We start from the raw sequence: 27,617 nt of genomic DNA, 5'->3' as shown, positions 1-27,617 counted from the left end.
CTTCTTGCTTGCAAAACATGTGTCAACCACTGACCTACAGGCTCTCTCATCTGATTACTGTGAGTGTTCCAGGTTTTGATACCTCCATAGAATACATGGCTGCCCCTTCCTTTAGAGCTCAGAGCTCCAACACATCCCTTATTACTGAAATTTGATCTGGCAACCTTAGCCTGGGGATTAGTCTCTGATGTGTGTATCCCCAGTGCCTGTTCGTTAGGCTAAGCAGTAGGAGACTGGAGCTGGGCAGAATTAACTTCACTGTCTTCATTATCCGTGCTACAAATGCTGCTATGGCCAGGAGACGTGGAAGCAAATTCCTCTTGTCAACTCAATGCTAACTTAATTTACATTGAGAACCAGGAGGCCTCGGTGTTCCTCTTACCCTGGGTTGATGCCTTTATTGGTTCTTTAAAAAAAAAAAAAAAGGACAACAGTTTCATTAATTTGACATGTGTGTACTCAATTAACCTCAGGAAGTCAATTGAAGCCACTGATCAGCTCCACTTTTAGTGGCAAGAATGCCACCCTAGAATATGTAAAGTAATAATTTCAAATGAAGCACATCCAGTTTCTGTTATCTCCATTTAAACTAAGAATCATCACAGGTTGAACAGAAAGACATTTTTTGCAAGTTTTGGGATCTGGAGAAATGTGCCAGCGGCAAATGCCTGGCCCCATCTTAGGACTGAAAGAGATGCAAAGGGTGCACATCCCTCACCCATCCTCCTCCTCCTGATATTCCACCCTTCCGATTGCCCAATTTCAAAGCAGCAAAAAAGGGGGCTCTGAGTCTGATTGGAGGAGTTGTTCTAGGAGGCTAAGGGTCCAATCAGATGGCTGCAAAGGCATGTTCCTGGTCGCACCAGAAAGGGTTGCTTTAACAGCAGCAATGTCTCTCAAAGCAATTCTTTCATTTGCCAGGGAATCACTCCAGTCCAGCCTCCCAAAGTAGAGAACCTACAGCTGGACCAACTTGGGGTTGGAATTAGGCCGGTCTGCAGCGCATTTCCCTGGGCGTTGTGTGATCACTGGTAAAAAGATTGCACCAGACCACGTCACAAGTGGTCCAGATTAAGATGTGATCACACCCTGACTCTTTCCTCTTGCACCATTTTTCTTGTCTACCTTTCCGCCACCCCAGTCCATGCACTATACAGTAGGTACTCACCCTACCCAGCACAGATACTGTACCTATAATTCTTTTCCCCAATAGTCCTAGCAGCACTTAGCAGGCAAAGGGGAGGGATAGGGGAAGTGGTATCCTCTTCCCTTTTATTAGTGCCCTCTTGGATCTTTCAAACAACACCTGCTTCAGTTCCACGCCAACAAGAAGGCACTGCCACCCTACCTTCAATGCACATACAGTTTAGAGCACTTGCTCCTTTCTTTGGCTCCCGAGCTCAGTGGCCTAAAAGAAAGATGGGCTGCTTATTAAGTAGAGTTGGAGAACCTTTGGTCTTCTGGATGTTTTAGAGTATAAGTCCCAAAGTCTCAGAGCTGTTACGAACCACAGGTCAGAACATCTGGAGAGCCAAAGATTCCTCACCACTAGTTTAGAGCTACATAAAAATATCAAACAATCTTCCCCATGCTTGTACCCATAGACTGTGGGACTGCACCTCTCATTATCCCCAGTAGCTACACTTGCTGGGGTTGTTGAGATCTGTCCAGCACATCTGGATTATGTCAATTTGAGTAAGGCTGATTTAAGGCATCATCAACATACATTCCACTTTTAAAAATGTATTGTGAAATATCTTAAGTGTTGCAGATAAGATGTATATTGGGCTTGAATGAATGAGGAAATGGTAGCAAAGTTCTGAAGCTACCTCCCTTAAACCAGTACTCTAAAAAAACTTTAGACTACAAGCCCAGATAACACAAGCAAAAGTCAGGAATGATGGGATAAGTGATCTAAAACATCTGGAGAGCAATAATTTGGGGAAGACAACTTTAAAGGATTATATCAGTATCGCATATTTTGTACTCAACATTACTGGGAATGGCTCAGATAACACTGCATATAACTTTTTTGCTGACAATAAAATTGGAGACTGTCATCATATGCACACTAGTATAAGCACAAGCCCATTTAATGTGATTGGACTGATTTCTTAGGAAACTAAACATGCATAGCATTACTGAGAAAGAATAGTAGTCAAATACATGCTTTGCTTTAGATGGTTGCAGGTTCAAGCCTGGTATATCCCATTTAAAAAATCATGTAGCAAATGATTGGAAAGATTTCTGCCTCAGACTATGTAGCTCACTGGTTTTCAAACTTTGATCCTCTAGATATTTCAAACGTCCATTCCGAGAAACCCCAGCCAGCAGGATTTTAGGGGTTTGAAAATAATGGGCTGGCACTAGGGTTGACCTTGGGGTCTTATTATGGGAAAATAATGGCCATTCAGCAGCGTGTCGAAAGAGTTGTTTGGTACCATCCATATTGGGGGCAGAGGTAAAGGTAAAGGTAAAGGTTCCCCTTGACAATTTTTTGTCCAGTCGTGTTCGACTTTAGGGGGCGGTGCTCATCCCCGTTTCCAAGCCATAGAGCCAGCGTTTTGTCCAAAGACAATCTTCCGTGGTCACATGGCTAGTGCGACTTAGACACGGAACGCTGTTACCTTCCCACCGAGGTGGTCCCTATTTATCTACTTGCATTTGCATGCTTTTGAACCACTAGGTTGGCGGGAGCTGGAACAAGCTCACTCCGTCGCGTGGATTCGATCTTACGAGTGCTTGGTCTTCTGACCCTGCAGCACAGGCTTCTGCGGTTTAGCCCGCAGCGCCACCACTGCGCAGCGCCACCACAGAGAGGAATCAGAAATTGAGAAGGTTTCTTTGACAGTTGGGGCAGAGGGCTATAAGAAGGGGAGGATCCCAGCCAACGGGAGGCAGGAGTAGAGGAGGAATAAGCTGAAGACAAGACAGAGGTGCGGAGTCACACCCTGGATTCTTGCATAATTTGTGACACAATATTTATGTGCCCTTGTACCACCTCTGAACTCAGACTTTGTAGATATGGCAAGGCCTGGGGACATGGAATACTAAGCCTCCCTAAAGAGGAACCAGCCTTAGGTCCCCAGGAGCCACCAACCCCAACACCCACTGAACGACAATGTTTGCAGAGGCAAGGTCCGTTTCAATGGTTCTGTCAGCTAAAGAAGAATCCCTGCATCCAAGAAGCTGAAACAAAGGATCCTTGAAGGCACCACACTCAACTGGTTTTGAATCTCAGGCTGTTCTCATTTATGCACCAGGGAGTGAAAGGAACCACCTTGCTTGGACATGAGGGGCCATGGGAATCAACTGGAGCGAGTGGGAAGGATACAGGGAATCATCTGTACATAGCAGAGGAATAAAGTACAGCATTCTAGCCATATAAAGCATGGAAGTCCAAAATATCTGGTGAACCTATTTGTGACAACCACTGCTGCAGATGACTCTGTCTCTGAGTCAGCGTAAAGCAGCTTTCTCCCATTGGCCCTTCTAGGTGTGCCTCTCATCAGTCCAGCCAGCCCTTCTGGTGGTACTGGTGGCTGTGGGTAGTGGGACTGATAGACAGACACGTCTGAAGACTGTGATACTGGGGAAGGTTAGAGGAGATAGACTGAGGGGAAAAAAGCCCAACAGAGCCTCCTCTACCCCTATCAGGCTGCAAACATACAAGTGTTACAAGTCTTCCTGTCTTTCATTACAAAACTTTGCAACTGAAGCACTTGGCAGTGCCAGCACCATCTTTATCCTACTTTATCTGATGTGTCAGAAAGAATTCCCTACGGAAAAGTGAAGACTATGATGATGGAATCAGAATGAAGAAATCACTTAAATTTTGTTCTCATGGGATCACGTTTAGCCAAAAAAGTATAATAATTTTCTCTGTATGTAACCTAATTATAACTGTCCTTTAAAATTTCGTTTCCCATAAGAACTTAATGTCTATGTATAAAAATAGTTCTTGAAACGACTCCAACCTCCACCACAACGGTTCAGAATAATTCTGTCTTGATAGCTTTTTTCAATTGGCTTAACCTCCCCCTCCCCAATACAAGACATTATTTTATTATGCACGAATGGAGGCAGCTGAGTCCACTCCTTTTCCTCTAGACCTGCTGTTCCGTCAAGTCTTTCCAGCAGATTGAGGGGAGATTTAAAATTCCCTGTTGTGCAACACAGTTAAAGGGACAGGACAGGTTTCTTAGTTTAAAGCAGAGGTAAACAGCTGTGGCCTTGAGGTGCTTTCCATTTGTTTGTTTGTTTGTTTGTTTGTTTGTTTGTTTGTTCGTTCGTTCGTTCGTTCGTTCGTTCATACTCCACCTTTCTCCCTTAAAAGGATCCAAGGTCGCTTACATCTTTAAAAGACAATGTTTAAAAGATAAAAACAGTAAGTGTACAAACATTAAATAGAACCAAACAAATACCACACTAAACATGATAACCAAAATCAACACTAAAACCAGATTCAAAACAACAAGCCACAACACTCCATTTAAAAAGCCCGCTCAGAAAGCCAATCACTAAAGGAAAGCCTGTCTGTAAGAGAAAGGTCTTTGTCTGTTTGTGGAAGGACAGCAAGGATGGGGCCAGCCTGGCCTGTTGTGGGAGGGAGTTCCAGAGTCTGGGAGCAGCAACAGAGAAGGCTCTTCTCCTATGTCCCCAACAAACGCAACTGTGAAGATGGTGGGACTGATGATCTTAACCCTGGGGTAGGCTCATAAAGAAAGACACAATTCTTGAGGTGGCTTGGACCCAAGTCATTTAGAACTTTATAGGTTAAAACCAGCACTTTGAATTCTATCTGGAATCAGATTGTCTGCCAGTGGAGCTGCTGTAGTGGGGGTTTATCCGACCCCTGTAACCAAGCCCAATTAATAATCTGGCTCTAGCATTTTAGAGCTGCTGAAGTTTCCGAACACTTTTCAAAGGCAGTCCCATATAGAGTCCATTATAGTAATCCAACAGAGTTGTAACTAAGGCATGTGTCACCTTGTCCAGCTCAGCCATTTACAGGAATGGCCACAGCTGGCACACTAGTTTTAATTGTGCAAAGGCACTCCTGGTCACTGCCAAAACCTGGGCATCCAGACTCAGAGACATATCCAACCCCACCTGACCTAGCAAGCATAGCCAATGAAGAGGGGTTATGGGAGTTGTGGTGTCCGCCCAGCTCATGAATATTCATATGATATCTGCATGGACCAATGAAAGTGCTGGAGAGGTGAAGTCACGAGATATGAGTTTCTGCAGGAGGAGGAGGAGTTTAGAGGGGAGTTTTGAAGGATTGAGAGTTTGGGGTGGATAGAGAGGGAGTGGATGGTTGAGAGTGGATGAAGTGGGATGTTTGATTAAGTGTTAAAGACATTGACTATCATCACCTGTAACAAAAAACAACTTCAATTTGGTTCTTTTTTTTAAATGACACATTGCCTGGACCTCTGTGATTAATAATAAACAACGTTGATGTAATCAACTGGTGGCAGCAACAGACACGTGGCTTGTGCCTTTGGTGAAACAACCAAAGGGACAGGTAAGAATATGACAGGAGGAAACATCAAAAAGCATCTGAAGGGCCACAGATGCTGACTCTGGATTTCAACAAGTTCAAGGCTAAAGGAAATTTAGAAGCTAATCAGTTCTGTTCAGTCATGGAATTTCATTGGGAATGGCAATGGTAAAACCACTCCTTAAATATCCCACTTACCTTGAAAATCCTATTTCGGTTGCCATGAATCAGTGGAAACTTGATACCAGCATAAAACAATAAGAGTTACCTCAGAATAAGACCAGACTTAACTGATATTTGGGAGAGCCATGTTCAAAGCCCCACAAAGAATCCTGGCTAACCTTGGTCTAGTCACCTTTTCTACTCCTGTCCTGAGGAAAGAGTGGAGAAGGGAATAGCTATATACAACCCCTTGAGCTCACTGGAGGACAGATGGGCTATAACGATAACTAATGAAAGATAAATAAACATCTCTAACTTTATATAGAAAGTTTTTTTCATTCCCAGGAAGCTTAAAATAAATATGGGCAATAACTTTTTTCTGATTTTCTATTCAATATTAATTTGAGGAATGATGTCTGAAACACAGCAGTGCTCTTTTTCAATCTGAGCTTTGGCTGATAAAACTCACTGTCCATCTTGACCAGACTTGCTTCAAAAGCAGCTCTGTAAGACCTCCTCAGCAGGAGGGTGAGAAGAAGCAGTTAAAGCATTTGGGTAAACCCAGGGAGATTACAGTCTCATATCTTCAATCTCCACAACAAACAGAGTTTATAATTGCCCAGCTGTGATGCTTCAAGGTCCTGAAAGATTTAAATGTCTCAGGATCTGAGGAGGACTACCTTAGAAGGAGGAATCTGTGCCTGTGTTCAACTGAATGAAATTGTGGATTTGTCCTTTGATTACTTTGATTTTCTTTCTTTATTTTAAGTAGATAGGCCTCTTGTGCACAATTTCAGATTGCCCTTCATCACTTTAAGGGACGTGGTGGTGCTGTGGGTTAAACCACAGAAACCTCTGTACTGCAGGGTCAGAAGACCAGCAGTCGTAAGATAGAATCCACGCAACGGAGTGAGCTCCCGTCGGTTTGTCCCAGCTCCTCACCAACCTAGCAGTTCAAAAGCAGGTAAATGCGAGTAGATAAATAGGTACCACCCTGGTGGGAAGGTAAACAGCATTCTGTGTATAGCCGCGCTGGCCACGTGACAACGGAAATTGTCTTCGGACAAACGCTGGCTCTATGGCTTGAAAACGGGGATGAGCTCCGCCCCCTAGAGTTGGACACGACTGGACTAAAAATGTCAAGGGGAACCTTTACCTTCATCACTTTAGGCATCTCTGTTAAAAGCCTGAAACATAACTGTTTGGGACTACAACTCCCAGAATTCACGAGCCTGCATGGCAACTGAAAGCTAACATTACCAAGCAGAATAATCTTCCACCGTCCTCCACGCTTTTCTAATGTAAATCACTGTATCTGAATGCAGTTCATGTGCCAATATCCTTCATAAAGTTAAAAGTTCCCCTTGACATTTAGTCCAGTTGTGTTCGACTCTAGGGGCCGGTGCACATCCCCATTTCCAGGCCATAGAGCCAGCATTTGTCCGAAGACAGTTTCTGTGGTCACGTGGCCAGCACGACTAGACATGGAACGCCGTTACCTTCCCACTGAGGTGGTACCTATTTATCTACTTGCATTTTTACATGCTTTCAAACTGCTAGGTTGGCAGGAGCTGGGACAAGCGACGGGAGCTCACTCCATTGCGTGGATTTGATCTTACGACTGCTGGTCTTCTGACCTTGACAGCACAGAGGTTTCTGCGGTTTAACCTGCAGTGCCACCATGTCCCTAATATCCTTCATACTCTTTAGGAATACTGTAAAATGCTCAGGAAGGATCCTTTTCCTACAAAAGTTATCTCTCCAGCCCCCACCTTATTACTACTATTACGTTTTCAAAGGAGGTATTTTCTGGACCTCAGTGGTAGTATTGATGATGGCGGCAGCAGGGGCAGCAGTGTGTGTGTATGTGTGTATTTTCCCACCATGTCACATTCATTATATGTTTTCAGACAACGAGTCTCTTTGATGATCAAGTGCCGTGAACTGGCTGGAAAAGTTGCCAGCCACTTGACAAGTGAGAAATCCTTCTCAATAGCTGTATTGAGAAGCATCAGCTGGCTAGCAAGCCAAAATGTCTGCCAGAACAACCTGCAGCAGGCGGTCTTGATTAGGAACTACTTATGCTCTGGAATGGCTTAGCACAAGCCATCCAACCACGTGCCACTGCTTGGCACATGAACAGCCTAAAGGGTTGCACATAATGTTTATGGTTGCAGTGCATTTCCACTGCTCATTCATGAGTTCACACCTTGGCTAATAACATTAACACTTTAGAGGCCTCGTGGACAGCTTTTACACCCCTACTCAGCAATTTTATATGCATATATATGTAAATGGGACCTTTCTACAGAAAGCTGAGGAAGTTAAATGTTTCCAAAGAATCTCTCCATCACCAGCCCTTTCCAAACTTTTGCCTTCTAGATGTGTGAAACACTTCATTAAAATTCCCAGGGGGAATAGTCTATGCTTGGGCTGGTGGAAGGATGATGGGGGTTGTAGTCCAATGTCTCTTTTGAAGGGTACCAGATTGGGGAGGATGCTGCCATGGCTCAGTTCCAAAGTCATCCTGATCCATCCATATATTACACTATTACATTAATCCCCATTTATGTACTTTAGCATTGAAGGATTGCAGGGGTACAATGCTTAACTAGAATGGATTTTTTATTTTATTTTATTTTTTATTTTAATTTTTTAAGGTCAGTGGAGACTGTTTAATTACTGGATTTATTTAGAGATATACTGGAGGAGCACAAACAGAGCCACATCTTTGCACTACAACGGACCACCAAAGTTGTTGTCCTACATCAGATCTCCTGACAGAAGCGTCAGCACTCCAAAATGCTATTAGCTCATGAAGCCCCCTAATATTATGTGCCTCTCCTAGTCTATCTTGTTCCCTGAACCAGAGTGGAAAAAAATCAGTTTCTTCTTTTTGCACATAGACCTAGATTACATCATCCTTGACTAAGGAAAAAGGTATTCCCACTTCTCTGGTCAGTTTTTCCTATTCAGAACGTTGTGTAGTGATTCTGTATCAAGAAATCTAGAAATTAGCTTTCATTGAGTGACACCATCTAGATATCCTGTTTATTAACATTCCTTTGTGAGGTCTAAGATGTTGTCTAGATATCACTCTTAAAAGAAACCCATGATGATAGTTTGTATTGACAGGAAGCTGATAGCTGAGTGAAAAGAAAATTGTCTGGTTTAGGTAGGGAAAGAAACGTTTCAGCATTTTTAGGGTAGAAAATGTTGCAGGATTCAAAAGTTCTGAAACAATATTGCCCTAGTCCCCAAACACTGACTAGGATCTCTGGGAGTGATGGAAGCTGTAGCCCAACATACTGATGCAAAAATGTGCCTAACTACAAATAAGTCCCTATTTGTTTATTGATTGCTTTCAGGGCTTAAGACTTCAGAAAGATATTTCAATGGGCCTGCTAAACAAGTTGATACATGGAAACTAAGAGGCAAACAGAATAGCAGTCATGGTTTTGAAAAGGTAGTAAATCCTGATACAGAGAATGGAAGAGAATAACATGAGCAGCATTTCAATCTTTTTGTCCAAGTGCTCTTTTAACTATAGAACATCTTAAGGTACCCCTTCTGTAAACCTATTCATCAACTTGCTTGAACAAGTGTTAAGTGTAGGTCATTATTTTATGAGGTACTAATATTAGGCCTTGACATACAAGAAAAGGTTTGTCCCTGATCACAAATGCAATGTTAGTTCAAATTGCACAAGCTATGGGTAGCATTTACACATCCACTCAACTATTTAGAAGTACAAACTCTTTAGCAGCATGCTTAACCTGGGAGTAATTCTCAGTAAAGGGGCCTTACTCCTGAGCAGACAAGCTCAGAACTTAACTGTAAACCTTTTAAATATCTTTTTCATACTTCTAGAACTTTTTTGCTGCTTTTAACAACTTTCATTCTCTTGCTCCAAAACTGCTACAGGAGTTTAACAAAGTGGTAAGCACAGATAGAGCCCATAGCTCCTATATTCACCAGGTAGTCAAAATACAGAAGTATCAGTGGATTATGCACAAGAGCAACAGCTACAGGGCAAGGCAGCCTCTCCCACTATACAAATTTCCACCTCAAACACAATCTTTAGTCTGAAGGAGTCACTGCTCATTTCTCTGTACCTGCAGGAAGTTGAACTAAAGACAGTTAATAGTGTACATTTGGTGGCCTGCTTTGTATATTTTTGGGTGGGCACCGATACACACTGTAATGACAAAAACTAAGTAGCAGTTAGGATACTAAGGATACTAAGGAGCAAAGATGGTGAGCTGTTTATCTGCTTAGTCTGCTATCCAGTTACTAAGTCTGGTTTGGTAATGTCAAGGCTCCCCTGCTGTCCTTTCTTTATATTTAAACCAGAGTTGATCAGACAACCCTTCAGATACAGGACACATTCAAACAGAAGACAGTTTTTCAGTTTTCTGTAACGTAGGACATGTGAACTCCCTTATTTTGATAAATAAATGGATAGGCCACCTCTCTCCCCTCCGTATGTCCGTTTATGTACACATCCTGTCCAGACAGAAAGGGGATGCACACCTTGTCTATCTATTCACATGTGCACTAGGACTAGAACAAAATGCACGTCTGCTATGAAAATACTTTAACATTGAGCAACCAGATTATTTCCCTCCATTTTCTAATTATATGGCAGGATCTGGAGTATTTTGTTTGACTGAATTTGACTGAAACTGTTGTGCTATAGACAATTCTGTTAAAGAGGAACAGAGAAATATATCTGTTAAAACATGCGATTTATTGTTCTGAAACAAAGGATGCCAAAGGATCACCCACCCTTATTGTTTTCTTCTCTTTGTTGCAAGGATTTTGAATAACATGATACAAAAAGGAACGTGAAACAAAATGCTGCAGTGTGAGGTTCATTTGTTCATGGTTTCAGCCAGGCAGCTGAGGTCTTGTCTAAAATGCAGCTTTTCACTTCATCTCCCCCCTCCCCCCCAAAAATATATTTTCACCCAATGGACAATTTATATTCTATGGGCACTAAAATTCCCAGTCATCACTGGTCTAGGTTGTCCTTTTTAGGGATTCCATCTCACTCCCCAACCCCATCTTTTTTATTTATTTGTTTTTATTTTTATTTTTCTTCTACAATCCTTGGTGTTTGAAGTGCTGTGTGCATACAGTATTTCCCCACCGCCACCATGTGTGTGGGTTTCAATCCTGAAAGACTAACTTTTTGGACCACAATTTCTAGTAAACATGTCAGCTGAGGATTCTGGGAGTTATAGTTCAGAAAATGTAACTTTCCAAATTTCCCATTTGCCATGGAGCAAATGCAAAACCCCTTTCGATGCACTTTCCCCCAACTGTTCAAAGAAGCATTTAAGTCAAGGATGGCCACTTCTTGTTTGCTGCTCTTATTCACACCCTCAGTGCATAATCCCTCGAGGACTTATTAGCTAAATTCTCGCAGTGCTCTCTTGTCTCTTTCTGGGTTATCTCTATGGTTTCTGAGCTGCCTGTTGTGTACATCTTACACACAAAGCAGAGGGCTCTACGTTTAAGATTGTTCAGCGTTATTTCCCATGAGAACTTTATACAGCTATGCTGCTATGGTTATTGGCAACTGTTTCCTTTCCTAGTTTTGCATTACTGTTTATTGGTGCTGAATAAAATTGTGACACCAGAAGTCTGGGAAGTGTTATTAGATGCAATGTTTCATTCACTATGGTCTCATGTTTGGGCTTCAGAATATGCAGTACAGCAAACTCAACATATATTGGAAAGAGACCAACCTTGGAGAAGCAAGACACCAGACTTTCCTCAGAGTAAGCAGAACTTTCTTTGGCTTCCCAAGGAATTGAGGGCAAACTGGCTTAAACATTGTTAATAGACTTGGCAATATGGAAACCCACCAGATTGGTGAGTTCCAAAGACAAAAATAGGCAAGTCAAACAAACACCTTACCATTTTTCTCATTACATTTTTAAAACACATCATCATCGTTTAGTCGTGTCCGACTCTTCGTGACCCCATGGACCAGAGCACGCCAGGCCCTCCTATCTTCCTCTGCCTTCCGGAGTTGTGTCAAATGCATCTTGGTTGCTTCGATGACACTGTCCAGCCATCTCATCCTCTGTCGTCCCCTTCTCCTCTTGCCTTCACACTTTCCCAACATCAAGGTCTTTTCCAAGGAGTCTTCTCTTCTCATGAGATGGCCAAAATACTGGAGCCTCAGCTTCAGGATCTGTCCTTCCAGTGAGCACTCAGGGTTGATTTCCTTTAGAATTGATAGGTTTGTTCTCCTTGCAGTCCAGGGGACTCTCAAGAGCCTCCTCCAGCACCAAAATTCAAAAGCATCAATTCTTTGGCGGTCTGCTTTCTTTATGGCCCAGCTCTCACTTCCATACATCACTACAGGAAAAACCATAGCTTTGGTTATTCAGACTTTTGTTGGCAAGGTGATGTCTCTGCTTTTTAAGATGCTGTCAAGGTTTGTCATCGCTTTCCTCCCAAGAAGCAGGCGCCTTTTAATTTCGTGGCTGCTGCCACCATCTGCAGTGATCATGGAGCCCAAAAAAGTAAAATCTGTCACTGCCTCCATATCTTCCCCTTCTATTTCCCAGGAGGTGATGGGACCAGCGGCCATGATCTTAGTTTTTTGATGTTGAGTTTCAGACCGTTTTTTGCACTCCTCTTTCACCCTCATTACAAGGTTCTTTAGTTCCTCCTCAATTTCTGCCATCAGAGTGGTATCATCTGCATATCGGAGGTTGTTGATATTTCTTCCAGCAATCTTAATTCCGGTTTGGGATTCCTCCAGTCCAGCCTTCCGCATGATGTATTCTGCATATAAGTTAAATAAGCCGGGGGACAATATATAGCCTTGTCATACTCCTTTCCCAATTTTGAACCAATCAGTTGTTCCATATCCAGTTCTAACTGTTGCTTCCTGTCCCACATATAGGTTTCTCAGGAGATAGATAAGGTGGTCAGGCACTCCAATTTCTTTAAGGATATGCCATCATTTCCTGTGGTCCACACAGTCAAAGGCTTTTGCATAGTCAATGAAGCAGAAGTAGATATTTTTCTGGAACTCTCTGGCTTTCTCCATAATCCAGCGCATGTTAGCAATTTGGTCTCTAGTTTCTCTGCCCCTTCGGAATCCAGCTTGCACTTCTGGGAGTTCTTGGTCCACATACTGCTGAAGCCTACCTTGGAAGATTTTGAGCATAACCTTGCTAGCGTGTGAAATGAGTGCAACTGTACGGTAGTTGGAGCATTCTTTGGCACTGCTCTTCTTTAAAACACATACTGAATATTTATCTTTTGTTTCATTCTAAATGTCAGCTTTGACAATCTGCAGGTTACTTTTTTCCTTTGTTTTCTACAATCTGACTTTTCTTAACTCTCAGATTTCCACACCTTTTTGCTTCATCTAAGTATGGCCCTTTCCCAGCACTGGGAAAGGTTTTTGAGGTCACCTATTCCTTAGTGCTAGCTAGCAGATTCTAGGAGGTGTGGTCCAAAACACTTACCTTTTTGAAGCTCTGTCTCTTTACTTAGAGATCAGTAAACTCCTGTTCTGCGAATTATGCATGTATTAAGGGTGATATCACCAACAAGGGAGATTTTTAGTAATTAAAGAGTTGCTTCTTCTGTCCCACAGTTCATTCAACTCACATGTAATCAGTCACTTTGCAAGTGAGCTGTGCCAGCTCCTGGATACAAGCAGGAACTCTAATTACTGAAAATCCCCATCATTTACAGAACAAGATTTTGTTCCATTGCTGTTTATACTGGCTCTTTACTGGCCAATACTGGAAACATTACCAGACATATGTGAAGTAAAAGGGGTAAAACAATTTTAATTATTAGAAATGCTGTATGATTACAAGAGCTAAGCAGGTCTGTTGAGGATAGGACATTTTGGAGATCTCTCCTTCACAAGGTCACCATAAGTTAGAGATAACTTCACAGCACATAACAACAACATTTTGGCCTTTCCAAGCATCATCCATCAAAGTATGTGAGTGTTGCCTATTGAGAAAATAACTAATTATCTTGCATACTGGACATCGGTGAGAAGGGGCTTTTGGAACCTAAAAGGATTCTCCTTTCCCAATAACCTATTGGTAAAGTTCTCCACCTCACTTCTGACCTACTCCTCCCCTCTTCCTGTTTGTTTATTTGCTTTGCTTCCTTTGTACGTTTCTCACCTTTCCTGACCTACGAGCATGGAAGAAGTATGGGGGCATCTCTCCCCTTTTTTTTCTACTGACTGTAATGATAGACAGCAACTATTAGCACTCAAAATGCTTCCACAGTGATTTTTAACATAAAGTGCTAATTACGGTGAAAAGGGGTGGACTGCTGAAACTTAAGCTATTCTCTCATGCTTTCTCTGTGCAGTTGTTGTTTTTCTACCTGATGCTCTGCCTAACTATAAAAGGAATCAACCAAATTCTCCAATACTGCCTCCCTTTTGGGCTCAGATTAGTCCTAGCCATCCCAATCCTGTTTGATCCTTGTCAGAGGCAGAGACCCCATGCATGTGCATGTGTGAGCAAACATGTACGCCTGCCTATCTGTTTGCTTGAATACGTTTAGGTTTGTGCCTGTGAGAAGGGGGAATATCTGTACGCATGCACACGGGTATGTAGGGATGGCCGCTTCTGCCCCATCTCCATCTACCATTGGTTGTTGTGTCTTCCAGCCACCAAACAGAATGGGCACCAGCTCCATTAGCAATTCACATCTTATTTGAAATCTAATTTCACAGCCTAGAGTAAACTGTCTTTTTTTTCTCTGAAGTGCAATTCCATGAATTTGAGAGAATAAGGCTCTCAAAGATTTGCAAAAGTGAGAGAAAATAAGAAGCAAGAAAAAAAGGCAACAAAAATAATTAAAATTTGGTCACCCTGCACATTTATCATGGCTTCGGAACACTCCATTGACTGAAGTTTTAGAAGATGTATTGTAGATGATGCCATAATCAGTTTGCAGACCTGCTGCGTTTTCACTTTGGTACTTCCATCTTTTTTTTTCTTACCAGATTAAAATCTGTTAAGGAAAAGGGCTGGAATAGCTCCATAATGCTTTTAATTGTGAACAGCAGGAGACCTCTGTCAGGAAGCACCCTAAAGATATGGTTGGTTTTGTTCCTTACTTGCCTTGTACAGGCTAAATCCAATTACAGTATAAATCCCAAGTACAATAGACCCATTGAATCAATGGGATTTACATTAATGTTGAATTACATAAGTCCCATTCATTAAATGGATCTACTTCTGTTCAAACTAATAACTGCATTTCTTGTTTGTTTATGCTTGGGTCTGCCCTGTGTATTTTGGGCCTACTATCAAAGATCATGATTTTCCCATTTATTTAGACAGTTAATTTGATGCAGATTACACACATGGGTGGGTGGGTGGTTGTTTGGGAAGAGGAAGTATTCCATGGCTAAGATGAATTTCAGAAGTGAATTAAGGCTATGTTAACTAAATCCAGAGTCATCCCTATCTTAAATGTTGGCTTATCTTGTAGCCAGGATGTCTTTTGAGCGCTCACAAATTCCTGTTATGCATATTATTCCACTTCATTTCCTTCGTCATTATACATTCTGAGAATATCCAGTGTGTGCACATACATATGATTTAAAAATTAATGAAAACTGCTGAAACACTGACTTCTTTACATTCACTATGGGATGTTTCTATACAGAATTCAAAGGTTTCGTCACCATTTTGAGGCATTTTGTTTGGTCCTAATACTGGGTTTAGATTTATTTTTTTTCTTACAGATCAACTGGATTTCCTCTTCTGTACAGCATGCTTTTCTAAGACCAGAGCTTTCTCTTTATATCAATTATAGTAGGACACCAGTTAATTTGACATCCATGATTTTTTTGGTCTAGCCTCTAGCCCTAACCTTAAGAGCTGTGTTACAAATCAGCTTGCAAACTACATTAAAGTCATCATTATGATGATCTCACATGTGAATGTGAGCATATGAACACATCAACACTTGTGCTGGATTAGCCTGAAGACCTGTAGTGGTCCAGCATTGTGTTCCCACAGTGGCCACCCGGATGCCTATCAGAAGCCAGAAAGCAGGATATGAATATTTCCTTATTTTTATTTATTTGTCTCATTGATAGTCTGCCTTTGTCTTGATGTGGGGAATCAAGACAGTGCACAGAGTTTAAAAAATAAAATTAAAACCCCAATGAATTTTACATTAAACATATTAAACTCTAATACTAATTAAAATACATTTAATGATTAAAAATATTTAAAATCTTTAAAAGGGTTATTAAAGGCCTGCCTGAAGATGTGGATCTTCAAGTGTCAGTAGAAGGATGAAAAGGATAGCGCCAACCTAATCTTTGGAGGGATAAAATTCCACAACCTGGGAGCAGCCACATAGAAAGCCCTCTCTCATGTCCTCATCAAAGGCCTCCTCTGATTACCTTAAGGACTGAGAAGGCTCCTAAGCAGAGATATGGTCCTTGGGTTAGCCTGGACCCAAACCATATAGGGCTTTATAAAAGCGCTCTGAATTGAGTCCAGAAATGGATTGGTAGCCAGTGCAGTTGTTGTACTAGGGCCATTATAGGTACCCTATAATTGGCCCCAGTCAGCAGTCTGGCAACTGCATTGTGAACCAGCTGAAGTTTCCAAAATGTCTTCGAAGGCAGCCTTACATAGAGCAAGTTACAGTAATCTAAGTGGGATGTAACTAACACTTGTGTCACTGTGGCCAAATCAGACATCTCAAGGAATGGGTGCACCTGGCACACAGTTTTAATGGTGCGAATGCATTCTTGAACACTGCCAAAACCTTAGCATCTAGGCTCAGAGAAGAATCCAGGAGTACACCAAAGCTGTGGACTTGGGTTTTCAGGGGAGTGTAACCCATCCATCACAGGTTGTATCCCTATTCCCTCATCTGCCTTCAAATTGACTGCGAATGCCTCTGTTTGGTCTGGATTAAGTTTTAAACTGCTTACCCTCATCTAGCCCATTACCAACACCAGGCACCAGTTTAGAACCAAAGCAGCTTCCTTGGGATTTGACAGAAAGGAGAGACAAAGTTGGGTGTTATTAACATATTCACAACACTGACCCCTAAAATTCTGGACAACCTCTCCCAGTGGTTTCATGGAGGTGTTAAATAGCATGGGGGACAAAACAGAACCCTGAGGGACACCACAGGCCAATGGCCAGGACATTGAACAGGAATTCCCTAGCACCGCCTTCTAAGTTCTCCCCTCAGGAAGGATTGGAGCCATTGTAAGACAGTGCCTCCAGTTCCCATTCCAGAGACATGGCCAAGAAAGATACTGTGGTCGATGATATTGAAAGCTGCTGAGAGGTCCAACAGAACCAGCAGAGATACACTTCCTCCATCTATTTTCCGGCGTAAGTCATCCACCATTCAAATCCAGCACAGTCTCTGTCCCATAGCTAGGCTTGAAGCCAGATTAAAATGGGTCTAGATCAGAGTTCCCCAACCTTTTTACTAGTCCAGATCAGTGGAGTCCCTGATGGAGGTGGGGCGGCCCTTCGCGCTTGCCCTCTCCGACGCACACGGACGGTGGTCTGGGAGCGCGTTCTCTCACCACTTCGCGCATGTGCAGGAGCAGCTGCCCATCCATGGCGGCGGCGGTGGAAGTCTGGGAGTCTTTTTAATTTTATCTGCTGGGAGGAGGGCCGCTAGAACACCCGGGCCTCCCCAGCCACCCCCTCACTGCTGCCGCTGGGAGGAGGGCCGCCGGAACACCCGGGCCCCCCAGCTACCCCCTCACCCCCATCGCTGCCACCGCCACTGGGAGGAGGGCCACCGGAACACCCGGGCCTTGCGCTGCCTTCCGGCTCTCCTCCAGCCCCGTCGCCACCGCTGGGCCGCAAAGGCAGACCTCCCGCCCGCCCCTGCATTCACTCCCCTCCCCACAGCTGCTTTGCGCACGCGGGAGCCTGCATGAAGGAGTGAGGGAACACTCACGCCGCTGACACGCGCGCGCGCGCAAAGCAGCTGTGGGGCGGGGAGTGGGGGGCGGGAGGTCTGTCTTCGCGGCCCGGTCAGGCTCAAGCCATGGACCGGCAATGGGCTGCGGACCGGGGGTTGACAACCTCTGGTCTAGATAATCCATTTCTCAGTAATCTTTAGAGTTGGGAAACCACCACACGCTCCAGTACCTTGCCCAGAAATGGAATATTTGAGACTGACCAATAGTTGTCCAGTAAAATAGAATTCTAGGAGGGCTTTTTCAATAATAGTCTTATTACTGTCTTGTAATGTGTCCAGTTAAACACTGATAAGATTCATGTGTTCCTAACTCGGAAGGTAAAGTCGGAGTACCTTCCTTCTATGTAATTGCAGCTTAATTGTTCCTCTCCCTCTTATTCTCTCTGATGTTATGGAAGGAGGGACATAACAAGTACACTTATAAACATGCTGCTGCTGTTTTCTTTGGATAGCCTGCTGCTTATTTAAACAGCTCTCTGGCCAAAAAAAGAAAAAAGAAAAAAGGCTTTCCCATTCCACTCCCAACTCATTCTATAACTCCAAACTGTTGTTTTTGTTATCTAGCATCATGTCACTTCAAACTTACGGTGACCCTATACATTAACAAAAGGTACTATTATCAACAGCCCTGCTGAGCTCCTGCACACTCAAGGCATTGGGTTCCTTTATTGAGTCAATCCATTTCTTGTTAAAACATTATGTTGAGACAGTCCAAATTCCAAACTAGCCTTAAAAAACAAGCTTCCAAGCTTCCTTGAGTCAACTCTGAACCTTGGTCTTTGCCCTCTGCTTAACTCTTATTAGGGACCTACCTCTATATATTGCTTCTACACTATTTGCATATGTGCCATGTTATTGGCTATGGCTGTGAATCATTAGGCAACTCCTTTGGTATGAAGATTATGCCATACCCCAGCCCATCCACATCCCTGCCTGGGTTCCAAATACTGTACGTACTGCAGATGCTTCTCAGTGATCCTCTTACAAACCAGTATGTGTGATTGGCTAATTCCTACTGACGCTGATCATTTATTCTCTGGTCTCATTTTCTGCTCCATACCATTCTTATCAGCAGAAAAGTTCAAATGGTTATTATCTGTTTGCATGCTAATGATCACAGCTAAAATCCAGGACGATTTATCAAGATTCTAAAACAATAAAATGAAAATAAATGTTTAACTAAAAAGTGAAACATTAACCATTTGTAAGATGATAATTTTTTCAAAGCCAGTTTTGGTTTAAATCCAGCACAGGCATACGTGCAATGAAGTTATTTTAATGAAAAATAATGTTCAAGGAACTACAGCTGTTGTCTTACCTAATGTCTGTTAAAAGTTCTTATATTAATTCTTATATTAATCTGTTAATAGTTGCTCTAATGTTGTACAATATTTTCAGTTGGGGCTAAATTTAAAAATAAAATGTTTTCATACACCCAACCAAAGAATCATTTACCCTTTCATGAGATTATTTATATATATTATACATTTCAGATATTAATTCTTTCGACTACGGTACAAGTATGCAATAACATTTCAGATCCTGATACAATATTATTGCAAGATTTTACATGATATCTGCATAACAATAAATCTGGCTTTAATAATAATAATAATAATAATAATAATAATAATAATAATAATAATAATAATAAAATTTATTGTCATTGTAAGTATATACACAGTATACCATACAACGAAATTCACAGACACCCAGAGACTAGACACACGCACACACATAACATTCCCCAAACACTCCCCACCCACTAGAAGTCCCCCACTAAAAATACAAACATCTACACCTCAGGCCAAGTAACACAGTCCAACTAATTATTCACTACTCGTGGTCTTTAAGCTCATTATTAATTGCAATTATAGCTCTAGGATAAAAACTATTTAGAAAACGTGTGGTCCGAGTCTTAATTGTTCTATATCTTCTGCCAGACGGTAACAGTTCAAAAAAGTTATAAGCAGGATGGGAAGAGTCTCTCAGGATGCTGTGTGACTTCCTCAGACAGCGGGATGTGAAGATGTCATCCAGGGTTGGTAGCTGGAGCCCGATGATATTCTGGGCAATTTTAATGGTTCTCTGTAGAGATAATGTCATTGTAGCCGAGAGCTTGGAAAAGTTTGTTTTCTGAACTACAGTTCCCACAATTTTCCAGCCAATGTGGTCACTGACCAGCTGGCTGAGGGATTTTGGAAGTCATAGGGAAAAAGGAACTTTTCAAAGTTCTGATTAATTATTGAGAGAAAATGCAGAGATACCCCTGATCTACCAGACAGCTTTTTTCAGTAGCTGAGGTGACCAGAACATGGAAGAGGGCCCAGAAACATTCCTTCCATAGACTTCCTCCCATAAAATTAGCATCCATACCACTGTGCTTTATGGACATAAAGACCATATCCATTTCAAGTCCCCTCCCCCCACAAATGGATAGTAATGTCTTAACTCAAGGAAATATTTTAGCCATAAAGAACATACAGAGTTTGAGAAGTTGTTTATTTTTAATGGCTGCAACTGGGGAAACAGTTCTTCTTTTTGTTGTTTCTCTCCTACTATAAGTCAGACATGATCATGACCATATTGATTTGGAATGTAACAGCTCTGAATGAGTAGTTCCCAACTCTGGGTCTGCCAATATTCTTGGACTAAAACTCCCAGAAGCCTTTACCTTTAGTTGAGCTGGCCAGGATTTCTAGGAGTTGTAGTCCAAGAACATCTGGGGACTGAAGGTTGGGAACCACTGCTCTAAACAATAGCTTTATGCTACATCAAAACCAGTTTCCAAAGTTCCCATGCACTATGTTTTACTCCTTCCTGTACATATTTTCCAATTTATTTTATCTTAAATCATCTGCTATAAAATTTTGTACTGTTTATTATTATGTGATCAAAAATTAAATATTCTAGCCTTCTAATTATTTTAGTTTCATAATTTCTTGGTGTTTATTCATTGTCTTTAGCGTTTCTTTGTCAGTCACCATCTTGATGCAGAAAATCCATAGCATCCTGAGGTAAACCCCCCATTTCAAATGCTTTTGATTTATTCAGGGTAGAACCATTATGTTGACTACTGCCACTCAAAGTGTTGCTTTCTCTGACATCTGGGAAGTCATTGGCCCTACTCAACTCCAAAAGGTAATCTTATAAAAAGCAGCACATTTTCCTTTTCCATACAAGTCAAAAGAATTTCTATTGAACTGACATCCACAGGACAAGGAAAACACATAAGGCCTTATGTGTTAGAGCATGGGACAAGATTTCAGCATCCTCTTCTATTTTAAAATGGTCAGAGGAGTGTATGCACTCCATTGATTTCTGTAAGATGTTATTAGTTAGTTGGTTAGTTCCTGGTAGTCCCAAGGAAATTCTGCAGCCACATGCTTTATGGCACTCTCCTTCCTGGGGAAAAACATTGTCAAGTTGCGATCCTAAACTTATCAGCTGGAACACACTCCCATGTAAGAACAGGATTACTGCCTGACACATCTAGCCTATCTAACTTCATTCATGATGTTATTTTTGGTCAACCATAATCTACATGTCCTTTTTCAAAGTTGTGAACTAAATGTATGACTATGCTGTCAAATACTTGTTTAAGAAAACAAACCTGTAACACTTGAAAAGACCTGGGGTAAAACAGAGTTTGGAAGTGTCAAGACACAAATTGTTACATCTACAGGTAATATGTTACCTTTAGAGGTAAAAGGGGCAAAACTATTTGCCCTTATTTAAAAAACAGTAAACATGTAATAATTGGTAACATTATTACATTTTTACTTTAATGAATAAAATTCACTTGTTACTCCTAAAACACTGGTTTTTGGATTTCATTTGGAAGGACTTCTTCCAGATTACTTAAAAAAACACCATTCCAAGTTCTGAAAAACTATGGCCAGTGACCTCCCTATGCATAAGCTAAATTATGTAATTCATTGCAGCTAATTTTTATTAACTAACATGGCACTGATCTCATTGCTAGGTGCAAGCCTATTAAACAATTGGATACACATTCATTACTTAGGGGCAATTTGCCACTGTGATGTATGTAACTTAACTGACACATAAACAAATCATCAACAGGATTCTGGCCAATACAGGAAGGAAATACAGATCAAGGATAGACTATATGGCTCAATGTCTCGTATGACTATGTAGTTTAAAAAGAATCAAATAGAGAGCAATGGGAAAAACACAGGAGAGATGAAAGCTAGGACTTGTCTTCTGGACCCTTGGCCTTCCTGGTTTATAAAAGCTGCCAAAGAGGGACTGGCCGATTGAGTCTGAGGGGTGGTGAATGCCTTCTTTCAGTAGGGTACGATCCCAGCATGCTTAAAGGAGGCAGTAGTAAGACCAGTATTAAGAAAACCTTCCTTGGACCGGGCTGTAATGGATAATTACCAGCCAGTCTCTAATATCCCATTCTTAGGCAAGATGCTGGAACAGGTTATGGCTTCGGGGCTCCAGGGATTCCTACAGTATTTCAATCTGGCCTCACTAACAGGGAAATTCTATACACAACTGGGGGGGGGGGGCATACCTCAAGTTGATATTTGATGTCATTCTTGTGTGAAGAAATTCAAAGTGTTTCAACCATATCTGTCCCTCAGAGGCAAAGGCTTTTAATGTGCTTTTAAAAAATTGACAATGTATTTAGAAAATATATTCCTGATTATCTTGCTCTTGCTGCACCAAATAAGAGATGAGGATTCTTTGTCTCTAAAAAAAAGCTTATTGTTTAAAAAAACAAGCTAGACATTCTTTATATCTTCTAATATGAGCTTGTGATGCATCTCTACCTTTGCTCTAGGAATAAAATGCAACATCCCAGGAACAAACATTTACTTTGCCAGTTATGTTTGAAACTAGACAAAACAAACAAATAAACAAGATCTTAAGGTGAATTATCATTCTAATGTTAGCTGCTTTGGAGTAACTGCTCAAGAAATGTATGTTATCTTAAAGTTGCCTCCTTCCTGCATTTTCTGGCAGCAAAAGCCTCAGAATGACTTCATTTTCCTGTTCAATAAGTCAGTCTAAGACTGAACTGAAAATCTAATACAGTACAGGCAAGTTTGGACAGAGAAATGACCTCCGTCAAGCAAAACATTAGGTGCTAAAATGGAAATTACCGACAAGAGAATTGCAAGTGCAGAACGTAGACAGAGACTCCTTTTAACAGCCTTTCCCAATATAGTACCATTGTGATATCGTGGACTATAACTTCCATAATCTTTCATTGGGTGTGCTGGGTATGGCTGATGGGAGCTGGAGTTTAACACATTAGATTCTAGGACACTCTGTTATAGAAGACTGCCTTACAATTTTGATATCAGATACAAAAGTATCCTGAAAACCACAGAGAATGCAATGTGATATCCACTTAAAATGACAGCCTTCCTTTGTTGTTTCTTTCATATATATCATTACATATCATTATGTTGTAAGCCGCCTAGAGTGGTTGAAATGACTAGATAGGCGGGGTATAAATACAATAAATAATAATAATAATAATAATAATAATAATAATAATAATAATAATAATAATAATAATAATAATAATAATAATAATAATAATATCTTACATGACCATTATCTTTGTTCTGAATGGTATTCGTGATAGCCCATAGTCCGTCTCTGCATGGGATGTTAGTGTAGAGTGCTTCTATGTCCAGCGTAGCTAGGACAGTGTTATCTGGGATAATGATAATGATCGAACAGCCACCTTCTACCTACTACCTAAAATAACCAAACCAGGAAACCGCAGCAGACCCATTGTATCAAGAATCATGATGGTTGGGGTACTTGGACTCCATCCTCAAACCGTATGCCACCATTGCACCTAGCTACATAAGAGATACCACCGACTTTCTAAGGAAACTTCAATCCACACACAACCTCCTGGATAACACCACCTAACTACAATGGATGTAAAAACACACTAGACAACATCCCACACAGAGATTGACAACTCATATGAGAATGTGTATGTCGTGTCTTTCATGGATTGCTGCCTTGTCGTGGCGAAGGGGCTTGAGTAACTCAGAGAAGCTATGGGCTATGCCGTGCAGGGACACCCAAGATGGACAGATCATAGTGGAGAGTTCCGAATAAACGCAATCCACCTGGAGTAGGAACTGGCAATGCCACTCCAGTATCTTTGCCAAGAACGTCCCATGATCAGAAACAAAAGGCTAAAAGATATGACGCTGGAAGATGGGCCCCTCAGGTCGAAAGGTGTCCAACATGCTACTGAGGAAGAGTGGAGGATAAGTACAAGTAGTTCCAGAGCTAATGAAGTGGTTAGGCCAAAGCCGAAAGGACGCTCAGCTGTGGACATGCCTGGAAGTGAAAGGAAACTCCAATGATGCAAAGAAAAATACTGCATAGGAACCTGGAATGCAAGATCTATGAACCTTGGTAAGCTGGAGGTGGTCAAGCAGGAGATGGCAAGAATAAACATCGACATCCTGGGCATCAGTGAACTAAAATGGACAGGAATGGGTGAATTCAACTCAGATGATTATCATATCTACTATTGTGGGCAAGAATCCCGTAGAAGGAATGGAGTAGCCCTCATAGTCAACAAAAGAGTGAGAAAAGTTGTAATGGGATATAATCTCAAAAATGATAGAATGATGTCAATACGAATCCAAGGCAGACCTTTCAACATCACAATAATCCAAGCTTATGCACCAACCACCATTGCTGAGGAGACTGAAATTGAACGATTTTATGAAGATTTACAACACCTTCTAGAACTGACACCAAAGAAAGATGTTCTTCTCATTCTAGGGGACTGGAACGCTAAAGTAGAGAGTCAAGAGATAAAAGGAACAACAGGGAAGTTTGGCCTTGGAGTTCAGAACGAAGCAGGACAAAGGCTAATAGAGTTTTGTCAAGAGAACAAGCTGGTCATCACAAACACTCTTTTCCAACAACACAAGAGGTGACTCTATACATGGAAATCACCAGATGGGCAATATCAAAATCGGATTGATTATATTCTCTGCAGCCAAAGATGGAGAAGCTCTATACAGTCAGCAAAAACAAGACCTGGAGCTGACTGCAGCTCTGATCATCAGCTTCTCATAGCAAAATTCAAGCTTAAACTGAACAGAGTAGGAAAAACCACTGGGCTACTCAGGTATAATCTAAACCAAATCCCTTATGAATACACAGTGGAAGTAAAAAACAGATTTAAGGAACTCAATTTGGTGGACAGAGTGCCTGAAGAACTTTGGATAGAGGCTCGTAACATTGTACAGGAGGCAGCAACAAAAACCATCCCAAAGAAAAGGAAATGCAAGAAAGCAAAGTGGCTGTCCAACGAGGCCTTAGAAATAGCAGAGAGGAGAAGGGAAACAAAATGCAAGGGAGATAGGGAAAGTTACAGAAAACTGAATACAGACTTCCAAAGAATAGCAAGTAGAGACAAGAGGGCCTTCTTAAATGAACAATGCAAAGAAATAGAGGAAAATAACAGAAAAGGAAAAACCAGAGATCTGTTCAGGAAAATTGGAGATGTTAGAGGAACATTTTGTGCAAAGATGGACATGATAAAGGACAAAAATGGGAGGGACCTAACAGAAGCAAAAGACATCAAGAAGAGGTGGCAAGAATAAACAGAGGATTTATATCAGAAAGATTTGGATATCCCGGACAACCCAATGTAGTTGCTGACCTTGAGCCAGACATTGTGGAGAGGGAAGTCAAGTGGACCTTAGAAAGCCTGGCTAACAACAAGGCCAGTGGAGGTGATGGCATTCCAGTTGAACTATTTAAAATCTTAAAAGATGATGCTGTTAAGGTGCTACATTCAATATGCCAGCAAGTTTGGAAAACTCAAGAGTGGCCAGAGGACTGGAAAAGATCAGTCTAAATCCCAATCCTAAAGAAGGGCAGTGCCAAACAATGCTCCAACTATTGTACTATTGCACTCATTTCACACGCTAGTAAGGTTATGCTCAAAATCCTACAAGGTAGGCTTCAGCAGTATGTGGACCGAGAACTCCCAGAAGTACAAGCTGGATTCCGAAGGGGCAGAGGAACTAGAGACCAAATTGCTAACCTGCGCTGGATTATGAAGAAAGCCAGAGAGTTCCAGAAAAATATCTACTTCTGCTTCATTGACTATGCAAAAGCCTTTGACTGTGTGGACCACAGCAAACTATGGCAAGTCCTTAAAGAAATGGGAGTGCCTGACCACCTTATCTATCTATTGAGAAACCTATATGTGGGACAGGAAGCAACAGTTAGAATTGGATATGGAACAACTGATTGGTTCAAAATTGGGAAAGGAGTACAACAAGGCTGTATATTGTCTCCCTGCTTATTTAACTTATATGCAAAATGCATCATGCGGAAGGCTGGACTGGAGGAATCCCAAACCGGAATTAAGATTGCCGGAAGAAATATCAACAACCTCCGATATGCAGATGATACCATTCTGATGGCAGAAAGTGAGAAGGAATTAAAGAACCTTGTAATGAGGGTGAAAGAGGAGAGCGCAAAAAACGGTCTGAAACTCAACATCAAAAAAACTAAGATCATGGCCACTGGTCCCATCACCTCCTGGGAAATAGAAGGGAAAGATATGGAGGCAGTGACAGTGGGTATGCCGATAATTGTCTGGGAAGTGTCTTGGGAGAGGGGGGTGTTTGATTCCTAGGGAACAGAAAGCCCATTCTTCTGTTGAGCATCTCTAAGTAAACAGAGACATGTTCTTGCTTCTCAAGGTGGGTAAAAATAAATGACTTTTTCAAAATCAGATTGATTTAAATCAAATCTATCTTGTTGCTTTTTGAAGTATAGCTTTATTTAAAGTCAGCAGGCTTGGTTACCTATAAGATTTCAGCTCAGCTTCTCCAGGTGAGGAATGTGGAACCTCTGACTTTTCTCCTTCCTTTGAAGCTGATGCGGAAACTTCAAGTGGTGCAGAGTGCGGCGGCCAGACTCCTTACTGGAGTGAGAAAATACCAGCATATCTCTCCTACTCTGGCCATGCTGCACTGGCTGCCCATCCGTTTCCGCATTGACTTCAAAGTGTTAACGCTTACATATAAAGCCCTAAATGGTTTAGGACCTCGATACTTGGCGGAACGCTTACTCCCAACTAGATCTACCCGTGTCACCCGTACGAGCCAGGAGGTGAGGCTGAGGAGCCTGACGCCAAGGGGCCCCCGGAAAGAAAGAACTAGAAACCGGGCCTTCTCAGCGGTGGCTCGTCTCTGGAATAACCTACCTCCGGAGATTCGCATTGCACCCTCGCTGCGTACTTTTAAGAACCAACTAAAAACATGGATGTTTAGGCAGGCCTTCCCTTCCAGTTAATTCCTGTCCTCTTTCCTTTTTTGTCTCTCTTTATTTATTTTTATTTTTCCCATCTTATAGAATCATCTAATTAATTAATTGTTATAAATTTTTTAGAACTTGTTATCATTTGTTGTAAGCCGCCTAGAGTGGTCAAAATGACTAGATAGGCGGGGTATAAATACAATAAATAAATAAATAAATAAATTTTACTTTCCTGGGCTCTATGATCACTGCAGATGGAGACAGCAGCCACGAAATTAAAAGACGCCTGCTTCTGGGGAGGAAAGCGATGACAAACCTTGACAGCATCTTAAAAAGCAGAGACATCACCTTCCCAACAAAAGTCCGAATAGCCAAAGCTATGGTTTTTCCTGTAATGATGTATGGAAGTGAGAGCTGGACCATAAAGAAAGCAGACCGCCGAAGAATTGATGCTTTTGAATTTTGGTGCTGGAGGAGGCTCTTGAGAGTCCCCTGGACTGCAAGGAGAACAAACCGACCAATTCTAAAGGAAATCAACCCTGAGTGCTCACTCGAAGGGCAGATCCTGAAGCTGAGGCTCCAGTACTTTGGCCATCTCATGAGAAGACTCCTTGGAAAAGACCTTGATGTTGGGAAACTGTGACGGCAAGAGGAGAAGGGG

The sequence above is a fragment of the Pogona vitticeps genome, chromosome 4, assembly GCF_051106095.1.
Source record: "Pogona vitticeps strain Pit_001003342236 chromosome 4, PviZW2.1, whole genome shotgun sequence".
Classification (NCBI taxonomy): domain Eukaryota; kingdom Metazoa; phylum Chordata; class Lepidosauria; order Squamata; family Agamidae; genus Pogona; species Pogona vitticeps.
The sequence above is the reverse complement of the archived record's forward strand: the minus strand, read 5'-3'. Positions refer to the sequence as shown.